This window comes from Brachycentrus maculatus, unplaced genomic scaffold (assembly GCF_059751285.1).
Source record: "Brachycentrus maculatus isolate JH-2025_06_01 unplaced genomic scaffold, ASM5975128v1 h1tg001559l, whole genome shotgun sequence".
Lineage (NCBI taxonomy): Eukaryota > Metazoa > Arthropoda > Insecta > Trichoptera > Brachycentridae > Brachycentrus > Brachycentrus maculatus.
The window spans coordinates 6666-19903 of record NW_028282187.1 but is presented as its reverse complement, the minus strand read 5'-3'; the positions used below and the strand labels follow the sequence as shown (position 1 = coordinate 19903).

At 35.2% G+C, this 13238-nt stretch overlaps 1 pseudogene; it reads left to right on the top strand.

Annotated features, from left to right (window-relative positions):
- Positions 1-1059, top strand: LOC148298825 (uncharacterized; annotated as a pseudogene).
- The last annotated feature ends 12179 nt before the right edge of the window (positions 1060-13238 follow it).

Here is a 13238-nt window from a genome sequence, read left to right as displayed (position 1 = left end):
ATGGGAATAGGAGACAAAGTTAGAGAAATAGAAGAGGAAATTGCAAGGACTCAAAAGAATAAGGCAACCTAATATCATATCGGGCAATTGAAGGCCAAACTCGCCAAGTATCGAACACAATTATTGGACCCCGGAGCCAAAGGAGGGAAAGGATAAGGATTTGAAGTCAGTCGTTTTGGTAATGCCCGTGTTTGTATGATCGGCTTCCCCTCAGTCGGAAAGTCTACTTTGTTAAGCTCAGTTACTGACACATAATCGCTGTCTGCAGCATATTAGTTCACAACTCTAACTTGCATTCCTGGCGTGATAAACTACAATGATGCAAAAATTCAACTTTTGGATTTACCGGGTATCATCGAAGGAGCCGCAGATGGAAAAGGAAGAGGAAAACAAGTGATAGCAGTAGCAAAGAACTCTGATTTAGTTTTAATGGTTCTCGATGCAAGTAAAGCAGAATAACACAAGGTAAAGATTAGTAGAGAACTTGAAAAAGTTGGGATTCGCTTAAATAGAGAGCCCCCTAAAATACAAATTACTCCAACTAAATTCGGAGGTGTCAAGCTCAACTCCACAAAAACACTGTCATACTTGGATTAAAAAGTAGTAAAGAACATTCTTTCCGAGTATAAAATGCACAACTGCGATGTGCTAATCCATGATAACAGCACCATCGATGACTTAATCGATACTATCTAAGGCAACAGAAAGTATGTGAAATGCCTCTACTGTTATAATAAAATTGATATGATCTCATTGTAAGAAGTAAACATGCTCGCCGAACAGCCCAACTCTGTCGTAATTAGCTGCAACATGAAGTTAAATTTTGATGGTATGCTTGAGAAGATTTGGGAAATGCTCGATTTGGTTCGGGTATATACAAAGAAACCAAACCAACCTCCTGATTTTAGTGACCCTATTGTGCTTACAAACGATCGTAATGGTTGTTCAGTCAAGTCTGTCTGTGAGCAAATTCACAAAGATTTACCCAAGTAAATTAACTTTGGCAAAGTTTGGTATCGATTTATTCTAACTTAGGGGAAGCAGTTGTAAGTTTGTGCCTCAAAAAGTGGGATTGAGCCATATCCTCGAAGATGAAGATGTTATTCAAATCTATAAAAAGAAAGCAAAGAGTCAATTAAAGAAATAAGATAAAAAAGTATTAGTTCCTGTTGACATTCGAAAAAAGAAAAAATGATGAAATACTGTAATTTACGTATGTATGCGCTCATACATTCAAAAAATAAATAAATTTTCAATATTTATAATATACATAAACTATCGTTAAAACCTTATGCAATATAATCAATTAAAAACTAAAGCCTTTTTATGATACATTTTTCTACAAACTACTAGTTTACATTTTTATGATCGTTCATAATTTGGCATATTATTTGAACTGCTATAGAGTAAATTGTATATGAATTGCCTAATCATATAAATTGAACAAGTCGATGAGTAAATTCACAAGATGTTTCAGATGTTAGTTTATTTCGATAAGGATATGCTTTGCACTTTTTCAAGCTCTTGCTTTGATTTGCGATGAAGGAGATGACTTCGAGCCGTGAGCAGCCATTTCCTCATGATAATGGCAGGCCCTCCTGAAAGTTCTATTTTCTTTTTCTCTAAATGCAGATTTTTTTATTTGCATTCGAAACAAACAGTGATATATTACTGCTTGAACCGATAGAAATCGACAAAATGCTTTTAGACGAAGCATCTTCCCACATTCAAAATACGGTACTAGTTCACAATTTCATGGAATTATGTCTTCTCTATTGCTTCCAACTCGATATTCATTGAACACAATTCACAGGCAGATTTCTTTTTTTCATCTATTACATGTGAAACCATTCTTTTGAGCATTACAAACTGCTTCGCTAAGTAGTACCAAAAATAAATTGTGGGCTTGGCAAGCTATTCAAAATCTTTATGCTGCCATTTGATTATATTTTTATCGTTCCAATCAAGGCCCAAAGTTATCGAGCTCCTTCGATGTGTATAGGCCTCGCTTGTTTCCTTCACAGATTTATCTTTCATTTCCGAGGGGTTTCCTTCTGTGACATCATGAACAGAAATTTCAGCATTTTTGACATTTTAGGACGATTCCTGTATGGAAATATTCTTTGTTTATTTATTCTTTTTGGCGAGCATCCTATCTTTTTACTTCTTCAAGTTCTTTTTGTAAGTCCCTGACTCTTTCTGCAGATTGTTCTTCTTCGTAAGTTTGAGATGGTTAATTTCACTTTTGTGTTACATTTTTTACTCTTCCATCAGCATTTTCTTTCGTTTTATTTGTTTTTTCTTCAGTAAGTTTTTGTAGAATTTATACTTTTTCAAGAGCTCGAAATTGTTTTCTTGGAAGTCCGTGGAATCGAAAATCTTTGAAAAATTCAAAATTATCCAGTTTTTGCAATAGATTAAAAAATAATCTTTGACTGTCTCTATTTCAAGGTATTCGCTATAATCATTCTTCCGCAAGATTCTTTAAATAGTTTCGAGCTTGGCTCTCATCTTCGAAGCTTCTTTGCATGCATACAACTTGAACTTAATCGACAAGAAGTTCAATAAAATCGAACAGACATACCCAATCGTGGACACAATCACAAGTATGATCAACAATGCGGGATCATCGTAAATCACACTGTGAGTGTTAAAGAACACCTTAATGGCAATCATTATGATGCACAGAGCAAACACAATCTGGAAGACCATCATGTAGAGCTGCGAAGACATCGAGAACTTTTCATACTCCTTATAGAAGTGTATTATGTTCTTGTTTTGTGAGAATTGATCGTTGATCCAGCTTGTCTTCCGATTGTTAAATTTGAATGCTTGGAACTAGAGCAGTTTAGTGACTCCAGCCTTCATCTTTGTTTCAAAGAACTAGACTCCGAGTTGAAACATCAAATACTCGATTGGAAACAAGCAAAACCCCATAATAATGCCCCTGTTCACAAACGATTGTCTGTTATATTGGAAATCCCTACAAATCTAATTATCATGAACAGTGAGAAGCAAGAGAGTAAACAAGAATACTCTCGATAAGCATTCGATTATGGGCAAAATTAATATCCCAGTGTAGAACAAAGCCTTTTAGTATCTGGATTAGTTCACTATTTCCTCGATATTCTCCCTGAAATGCATGAAGACTCGATAACTGCAAGTTATTTGGTTCAGTTTCTAACACTGCTACATATAATGATGCACTCGGTATGCCCAATACTCAAACAATATTTATAAGCCCATCGAGATTATGTGTACAGACACTAGCTTCAAACCAAAAAGCAATAGCAGTTCACCTAAATGATAGTTATAGTACAAGTATATATGATCCAGCGTGCCAAAAGCAATGCAAATCGGGTACAAGTACAACATCTACCTGATTAAGTAATGTCGGCAGAGAATCACTAGTATTTTCTGGAGTATAGGCATGACCAGCAGAAAATACGTGGCTGATTCATAGGTGTTTTTGCTCACGATGAAAAAGTAGGAGGCATACATCCCAAATGAAAATGCAAAAACTGACAATAGGTTACGTTTCGCATGACTGTTCATGTTCTTTATAAGAAATGCTCGTTTTTCTTATTGGTTTTGATTTTATTAGTCTTACTCGTTGTAAATGTCGATCATGGTGAGGGTTTTTATTTTTGTGATCCCTTCCTGTTTGTAGATGGTTTCTTTACTTTTTTAATCGTCTTCAAGAATAATTTTGGTGTCCTACATCGAAGGGATTTTGAAAGCTTGTCTCAATCCAGCGCTTAAAATGAAGAAACCCATCAGCAACAGGGTGAATGCCATTCTGGCCTCATAATTCTTGGAGTTGGCGCTTAAATCACCATCGCCATCAAAACTAGTGGAGATAGTATCAAAGTTGGTGGACTCGGCCATAAAGTATATGATCAGCAAGAAACTAACAACAGTTGTATAGGCAAAGATAAAGCCTTTGAGAACTGGAAACATCACCAATCGTATTGACCCCCATGGCTTCAGTTTCAATGCTTTCACAATCGCTCTCCTGAATTTACTGCCGATAAATAGCAATGACAGCCCAAAAAGTATGTACCAATAGCTCTCCAGATTAAACTTATAAAATGACTACAGTGTTCCAGAGTATGAGACTGTAATTTCCAGCTTAAGTAAAGGACTATAAAGATTGTTGCTGTTCTACTATTGAAATAGAAATTATTTATACGATGATTTCATGACTGCTCGCTACAAAATCGCACCATTCTAATTTTGTCTATTCATACGAAAAGAAAGTGAAAAATGGTTTGGAATTTTATCGTACTAATACTCGATGTCATACTCAAGAGGCACGAGCCATTCGTAATAAAGATTGGTGAGCTATTGCAGTTTGTCGATATTTTATAAATACTATTTGAATGTTTATCGAGTGATTTCTTATCTGAGGAAATACATTGGTATCTTCAGTTCGTTTTCATACCACTATCTCTTATTTTATGATAATGTGGATTTCTCCAATGTGCAGACCATCGAGATGAATTTATCAGGGCATTGTTTATGCCTCCCCAGCAAATCCCATGTGTCTGTGCATTGCAGCTATTTTTCGGCATTAGAATATTTAGGAAACAGAATATCGCTGAGCATGACACGCAATGAGCTTTCATACTGGCAGTTGCTAAAATAAGGCAGCCAGGTCAATATTATCGAATCTCGCTCATACTAATTCCAATAGGTTTCAATAAATGGCTCCTCTGTGTGATTGACCCTCTTGATCGTCAGCTAATTCTCTTCCACAATGAGCTGAGGAATCTTCGGGTCCATCAATGTGAATGGCAGCACATACTCAAATATATCTTCTTTGTTGAGAATCAGACCCTGAATAGATTCCAATTCAATTTATTCCTTGATTATGATACTATTCAAATGCATTGACATTAGTTCAGCACTCATATTTGCAGTGCTGAACACCATTTTAAAATCAATAGTTTCGAGTTAGAAGTTAGATACTTTTATTTTCTTTTGATATGGCTCCTAAAGTTGTTACTTAATGAGCAAGTTTGTCATTAAGAGCTAATTGCAGTCTTTGGAGTATATTATTTATTCGGTGGATTGAGATACTTTTGAGACTTATAGTTTGCAATCCATATTTGATCTGACTAGGTATTTAAACTCAAGCTGAAACTGTATGTGACTGAGATATTCCAAGGAGAATCGATGCTCTAAAATGCAAAGGATTAGTTGAGAAGTCAGTAAAATAGCTATTGAAAGTATTCGGGTGAGGAATCCGTAATGCATTATGAATCTATATGAGGTTGCTAAGAGAGAATTCTATGAATTCTATTAATTATAAGCTAAATATTAATATTTTTGCAGTGCTATTTATAATGTTCATCTCATTTATGAATTATGCATGATATGATCAAACTAATCTATGAATTTGTGTTGATTTAATTAGCCAACTTAATATGAAAGTGCCACACTCCCTACTAAATATTCATAAGCCAAAGCAGCCTGAGAACCAGGCAAATATGACAAATACTATTAAAAATAATTAATCTTCCAAGTAGTGATGATAATAATGAATACATTTTAAACTAGCACAACAAAAATGAACAAAAACGAGCTAATTAAAAAAGCTCGAGATCTATAAGTATATCTCGAGTAGACCAAATAATTAAGAAAATCCAAACAGGAACTCAACAAGACCATTATAAGCCAGCTAATTCATAACAACAGCATAGATATGTAGCATATACATGACTAAGTCAAGAAGTTTAAGATTGGGCTCATTGCTGAGGATATCATTGAAATAATCAAGCCTCATGGGCCATCTCGTTGATTGTTTTACGATTTTTGTTTTATTTCGATTGCTTTATTATTCAGATGCTTAGAGTTTATTTAAATGCTGAAGGCTATTGCTGCTATCATAATATACATAAATACATATAATTGAATGCGCGCATAAAGAATGTTTGAAGTATCAAGTGCATCTCCAAATGATAGCAAGAGCCAACAGTGGCGTATATTCGAATCGACTAAAAATTCTCATATTAAAATCCTTGAGGATTATCACACCTAATATTGCCGATTCATCGAGTCTCAAAGCGAGGAAGTAGCTATTGCTAAAATTCATATCGAAAAGTAACAAATCGACAAAGATATCAATCAATCAATAAAAGAACTCGAAAGAATAGCCAAAAGAGCCCACTACAAAAAACATATGAATAAACTATTGAAAGAAGATATAAATAAGATAATAAACCCACACCCGTGATTTATGTTTGTTCTTTTGACTGTCCAACATTAATTAAATATGATCAAATTGAGACCTCGCTTTTTGGAGAATTATTTGGCTTTGTGTTATGAAAGATAACTTGGCTGATTGGGGATGAATCAGAAATCGCATTGTCATACAGCAGCTGATACTACTTTTCCGGGATGTCAACTCCTTTGAATCTCTCTTTACTCCTCACCCTTTCATTCAGCTCTTTGTTGATGCAGCTTGAGTCATCTGTTACATAGGACATGCATTACTTTTGGCACAAATTCCAGAAAGATGCAATGCACGAATGGTGGCATAGATAGTGTCATCAAGCTTATTCCAGTTCAGCTTCTGAGATCCTTTGGTCTTCATGTCATAGAACAGGACCATCTTGGTTAACCTGGAAATACATTGTAGGATAGCAATCTATTGAACTTCTCTTGAGAGTTGATCTTGTTGTAGCACATGATAATCGGCTTTTTGCTCTAATACGGGTTGAAATAACTCTCATCTTTCTTGTCACTGAGACAGATCTTGAAATCAACAATATTCTTCAATGATAGGTTCCTCTCTCCATGAGCAATCAGCCCTGAAGTTAGATGATTCCAAATGGGAGTGCGTTAGTATTTCTACATGAATTGCTTGTTTCTTTATTTCAGGGCATCTAATGCTAGCTATATTACTATTGTATTAACATGTTGTACGTTTTAAGCGAGTTTGACTGTATCTGATCCCTTATTTTTATTATATGCTGTTGATTGCTGACTCTGAGAATGCCTATGATTATTAGCTCATTTGGGGACAGATTTATTATTTTAATTATTTTAATATTAACATCATTGTTATATATTTTGGGTTCTATTTATGGATTTCTTCGATTGAGAATAATAATTGTAATTGTCATAATAATAATAAATAATAAATAATAAAAGTTCATTCCTTAATAGTAATTAATAGAGTAGTTACATTTATTGTTTGGTGTTTCGAATGTCACTTACCAACCAAAGAGCCCAAGTCCCAGGATATATGGGCTACATCCCAGGCAAGAATAGCTAGAATAAATTCGGTGGCACATTTGCCGAAGTCTCCAAAAATGCCTACCCCACCCAATAACAATCATTCCTCACAACCAACCTCGCAGTTAATAAATTCATACAAAAGCAACACGAGCAAACATCGGTAAGCAACTGCTTAACAGCATAGAATTAATTCTGGAGCAACTCAGGCAAATTGAGCACATTCTAAAAACCAAGCAGAGAGCCCATAAAACACAACAAGCGCTAGCCTGCAGAAAGTACACGTTTAATTCATCATAGAATACCAACCAGAAAAACAAACTTCTCTCACTTATGAATAAGCCATCGCCAAAAAGATCTGATCCTTATCTTATCATAGATTTAAATTAATATATTATGAAACGTCCGATATCGTTTCGAATTATATGCTTCTTTTTGATATTCGTTTATGCACATTTATGCATATATATACATCTCTCCTCATGCAAGATAGCGAGATTTATAAGGATACTCAGTAGAGTATCCGTAGTTGAAAGCTAAGGTGATATATGAATCATATAACATCATTCATCTGGGTATTAGATTGCGGCTTAGGTTTTACAAGAGTGGGCGTGCTTTTAGATTTGAGTTTATCGTTTGATTTGGAAGACGGTTTGTTAGTATTTTGGTTAGTCTTGCTTTTATTTTTGGCTTCATTCTTCTTTTGTTCTTTTAATTTAGCATCTTTTTACATTTTCCTGAGGCAGATGCATATTGCTAGCTTTTTTGCAACTGCAAACATTTTGTGTTAATTTTATTAATTTATTCGAAGATTCTATGTATTTATACATAATTTAAGATGCTGAGACCTATTTAACTGAAATCATAAACATAATATAATATGTAATATGGTAACCAAACAATAATCTGATCATCATTTCCCAATATTTTTGTTTGCAATTTAATTATATGGATTGTACGTTAACTGATTCGATCGATTATCCTTGAACTATGCCTGATTGACATTAGGGTTAAATTGATTATCCTGCTGGTTCTTCATGCGATTATTTTAGCCATTCTTACATGCAACGGCTTTATTCTTGTTTGGGTTTTGTTTGTGGTTTTGGTTTTGGTTTTGGTTTTAGTTTCGTTTATACTTATGATATAAACTTCCATGCTCCCTTGCGAGCGAGGCATGTGGCAAACATTCTAGCGACAATAGCCAGAGCATCCATCGCAAACTATTAATTATAATAGATTATTAAATAACAACCAATATCCAAAGAATCAAACATCCAAGTAAATAATAAATAAAATGGAACAAGCCAAAATATCTTCACCAACCGATCTATCTTATGAGGACTACCTGATGCCTGTGTTCCAAGCTTTGCTATTTATCTTCAGTGTATATAGTCGAGAAGTTATGCCGAAGTACAAATATGGGAATGCAGGTACTCTAAATCTATGGCCTAAAGAATTGAAATAGCTCTCTCGAATTTGTTTGTCAGTGTGTTGACCCTGTTTTTGGTTGTTTTTAATTATGAGAACAAATGCAAAGATATTGGGCTGACTTTATCGGAGTGTTTCTACGTGAGAATTGATGTTTGGCAATGCTTGCAAATTATTGGGCTCAACACTGTGTTATTTCTCTATCATATTGTTCTGATGGTTAGGGCTAAACATCTGCAGAATCCATTTACTGAACGAAGCTGGGTCCGAACATTAATATTTGTAAGCATTAAGTTATATAGGCTCCTCTACTGTAGGAAATCTTATTCCGATCTGTGTTTTTATAGGGCAAGTGGGGGACATATCTCCTATATTTATTTATCCTTAATCTTTTCCATCTGTATTTATGATTATAAATCAGCACACCTGCATCGTCCCCTTCGCAAATACCTCAAACACAAACCTCTAAAACCGGGCAGAATAGTAATGCATTTAGTGATCACATTCATTATGGCTTTATACAGCAGCTACTTTCTGCAATACTTTAACAGCATCGTGCCCTCAATAATCTTACACTCCTATTGCAATTATCTAGGCTCCCCAAAAATACAGAACAGTAATTAATCAAACTATTTAGATTGGGATCTGAAGATGCATCTAGTCTGTGTAATAATGTTCTTTTCTTTAATACAGCTCTGGCTATGATGGCTGAAACATTGATTGGGATTGATGGAAAAGATATATTTTGTGGGTTATTCTATCAAATATGGGTATATGTGATGGGCTATTCTATCAAAATATTGATATATGTTATGGACTATATGAGTAAATATTTATTATAAATTTCGGATCATTATTTATTTACCGAACATTAAATTTCGCATGGCAAGCAAAGAAAATGACGGCTTGGAATCCTAGGCCAATCAACTTCCCAAGACTTACTTCGAATTAATAGAGAAAGTCGGATCAGCAGGCCACTACCAAAGGAATTTATTCTTTCTATTTGCATTTAATTGGTTTGTAGCTTCGATCCTTATCATGCAAACTGTTTTCTTATTTCTGAATCCTGCAATCTAATGCGAACCTAATGGACTAATCGGCAATCCATGTGCTGATTACGTCTGCGAAATTACAAATCTGTAAGTCAGGTAAAAATTCATTGAAGATAACCCCAAAATTAATTCACTTTCGACTGCGTATGGCCCCTACCTGTGTGAAGAGTCCTTTACTGTTAGCTTGATGCAAACTGTGTTCTTTTTCGGAGTATTTTGTGGCTACCTTTTTTTCATGTATTTCACTGATAATTACGGGAGGAAGACAGGCATAGTGATGGCGTGGACTACGAACACAGTTGGTGTTTTGATTCTGTGCGCCAATGTGAATATCGAAATGGCGTTAATTGGACTCTTTTTAGCGGGGGCGGGAAGTGAATCTGCTGTAAGAGCTTCAATGGCCACTTTAGGAGAAGTTGCAGAGTTTGATATCAGACAAAAGTATTCTATTGCGCTAGAAATAGCATTTGGCTTTGGGAGCGTATTTGTGCCGATTGCCTACTATGTGATTGAGGACTGGCGCATAATTAATATTGCTTTCGTCCTTATTCCGTCGATCATACTATAACTGCTCTTTTTGTTTTACATGTAAGAAACACCAAAGTTTGTTCTCAGAAAGGGTATCTAAGCATCTTTAAAATCTCTCAATCGTATCGGCTACATCAACAAAAACATAAAATAAATTCTATCACAATAGGATATCTAAAACGTATTACTGGAATAAGTAGAAGATAACAAATTCAATAAAGGAGTCAGCCCATTTGACTTATTTCGTTTTACTTCATTGCGAGGTAAATCGATAGGGATTCTAATTTTGTTCTTTTTGATTGCAACAGCATACATAGGGCCAGTATTTATCGCCTAGTCCTTAGGCCTGAACCTTTTTGTGAATCAGACTATCATTGGCAGTTCGTAGCTGATTGCTTATCCCTTTGCATATCTCTATGTGGAAAAATTAGAGAGGAAGAAAACAGGAGCCATATGCTTTTCTATTGTGGCATTCTTTTACGGAGTTCTGATATTTTTGGAGAAGCCAAAAGATTGCGACGGTGTGTGCATTGAGAGTATCATTGAGATTGTCTGTATCTTTATCTCGAGATTTGCAACTTCCTTTTACTTCTCTTTGTTCATTCTGTTCGCAACCGAGCTTTTTCCCGCAAGGGCAAGAGCGATGGGTTTTGGGCTTGGATCGGCGGCAGGTGCAATAGGCTCGAGCACATCTTCGATTATACTCGGGATTCTCATTAGTCTATCAATAAGCCCGATGATTTATTTGGCTTTATGCAGCTTAATGGTGGTTATAATTCTATTTTTTTTGCCTGAAACCTTAAATAAGCCTTTATAAATGGAAATTTAAGAAATTAAGTAAGAAAACGATCGGATCAAACAAAACAGAAGCACCTTCATTTAATCCGAACAGGCACTTGCGAAATGCAAGGAAATGTGATATTTATTTATGTCATGGATTGTAACTAAATGCGATTGATATTTTATACAAAATTAATTTTGATCCTGTTTTTGGTTGTTTTTAATTATGAGAACAAATGCAAAGATATTGGGCTGACTTTATCAGAGTGTTTCTATGTGAGATTTGATGTTTGGCAATGCTTACAAATTATTGGGCTCAACACTGTGTTATTTCTCTATCATATTGTTCTGATGGTTAGGGCTAAACATCTGCAGAATCCATTTACTAAACGAAGCTGCATGACTGGTACCATCAGCTTTTTATTGATAATAATTTTAGAGCTTGATAATCAAGCTCGATAAATCTTTCAGAATTATATTTGTATGCTATCACTGTTCGTCATCAAAATCGATTGAAATAACTTTCTCTTTTCCGTCTATGAAATATTTTTGGTTCCTTAGGTAGTCCATACCAAGAAGATTAATGTCTGAAAAATGGGCTTTTGAAATTCCCACTACTGAATCCAGCCCATTTATCTTCAGGGCAAACATCTTATGCATTTAAATGTTCTTTGAATCTATCAAAGATTTAACAGATTCAATCGATAAGAATGTATATGGTGAACCTGAATCAACCAGATAATGAATCCAGATGGGTTGTTTGTTTTTAAAGCGAGTTGGAAGACTGATTATTCCTCTGCTATGGTGTCCGAAAACTATCCCATTTCTTATTTTTTAAAACTCTTGTTCATCTGATGAAAGAGGGGTCAGATTCTTTTTGCCGAGCGCCTAGGAAATTACCCCAGAAAGATCATCTTGGCAAATATCTGAAATCAGAACATCATAGTCAGCTTGAGAATTTTTAAAATCTAAAAGGAGTACTCCGAATGAATGACGGCGAGCAAATAAAAGTTAGCGTATTGACCTCCGTATGCCATTTAGAATCATTTGATTTTAATTTTGTTTTTAAATTATATAAAGAATTTTAATTTATAGTTTTTAGAATATTCGAGACAAATACTGATTTAAGAATAAAAATATGACCGTTGACCCAATGACCCTGGGTCTATAGAAGGGGGTAAGAAAACGATCGGATCAAACAAAACAGAAGCACCTTCATTTAATCCGAACAGGCACTTGCGAAATGCAAGGAAATGTGATATTTATTTATGTCATGGATTGTAACTAAATGCGATTGATATTTCATACACAATTAATCAATCACTGTGTATATGGTTATATGGTGGCGACTATTATAATTTTTAAGTGATAGTTAAGTGAGTTAGTGAGTGAGTGATGATCGCACTGAACCCACCCAGAAATATCAATGTCATATTAGACATTGGGAGATATCGGAGCCATATCGGCATTGGAGGCGAATCCTCTCCCCAACTCTCAACCTATTCCTACATCGTGAATGATAAGAGTCTGAGAGAGTAGAAATTTGTAGTAGGCGACCTCTAACTGCAAGAGTAACGAACAGATATGGAAATATCGAGCATATACAAATCGTAACCAAACATTCAATCTGGCAAAATTGACTATGATAAGTACATGTGCTTCGTGGAATGTTGCTTAGAGTAAAAACTAAAGCTGGGCAAATAATTACTCTCTGTCTTAATCGCATAAGACCAACCCAATGCAACCTTTAACATCAACACTGTCTTCAACAGTAACACCCTCGAACTTACAAAGCAACGTGAGAAGATATGTGAGATAATGTTTGAATAGCTGAATATCAACAATATCTGTTTCATGAAAAAACCTGTACTTTCTGCGATGTCTGTTGGTCGCACTAACTGCGTTGTGCTGGATTCAGGCCATTACTCTACCAAATGCTCAATTATCCAGGATGCCTATGTCCTCTACCACACAAGTGTTGAATATGGCGGCAATACCACAAACCAAATTATAAAGTAGCTGATATAGACATAAAAATTAAGCTAGAAACTCAAACTGTCAATTGAGACAGCAGTCGAACCTTATCATCCGTCGTTCATTTAATTCAATAAAGGACTACTCTTCGAGAAGATCAAACATCATTTCCCTAGCGAATACGACATGAATGCTTCCACGCTGAACAACCCTCCAAATCACAATAAGAGGATG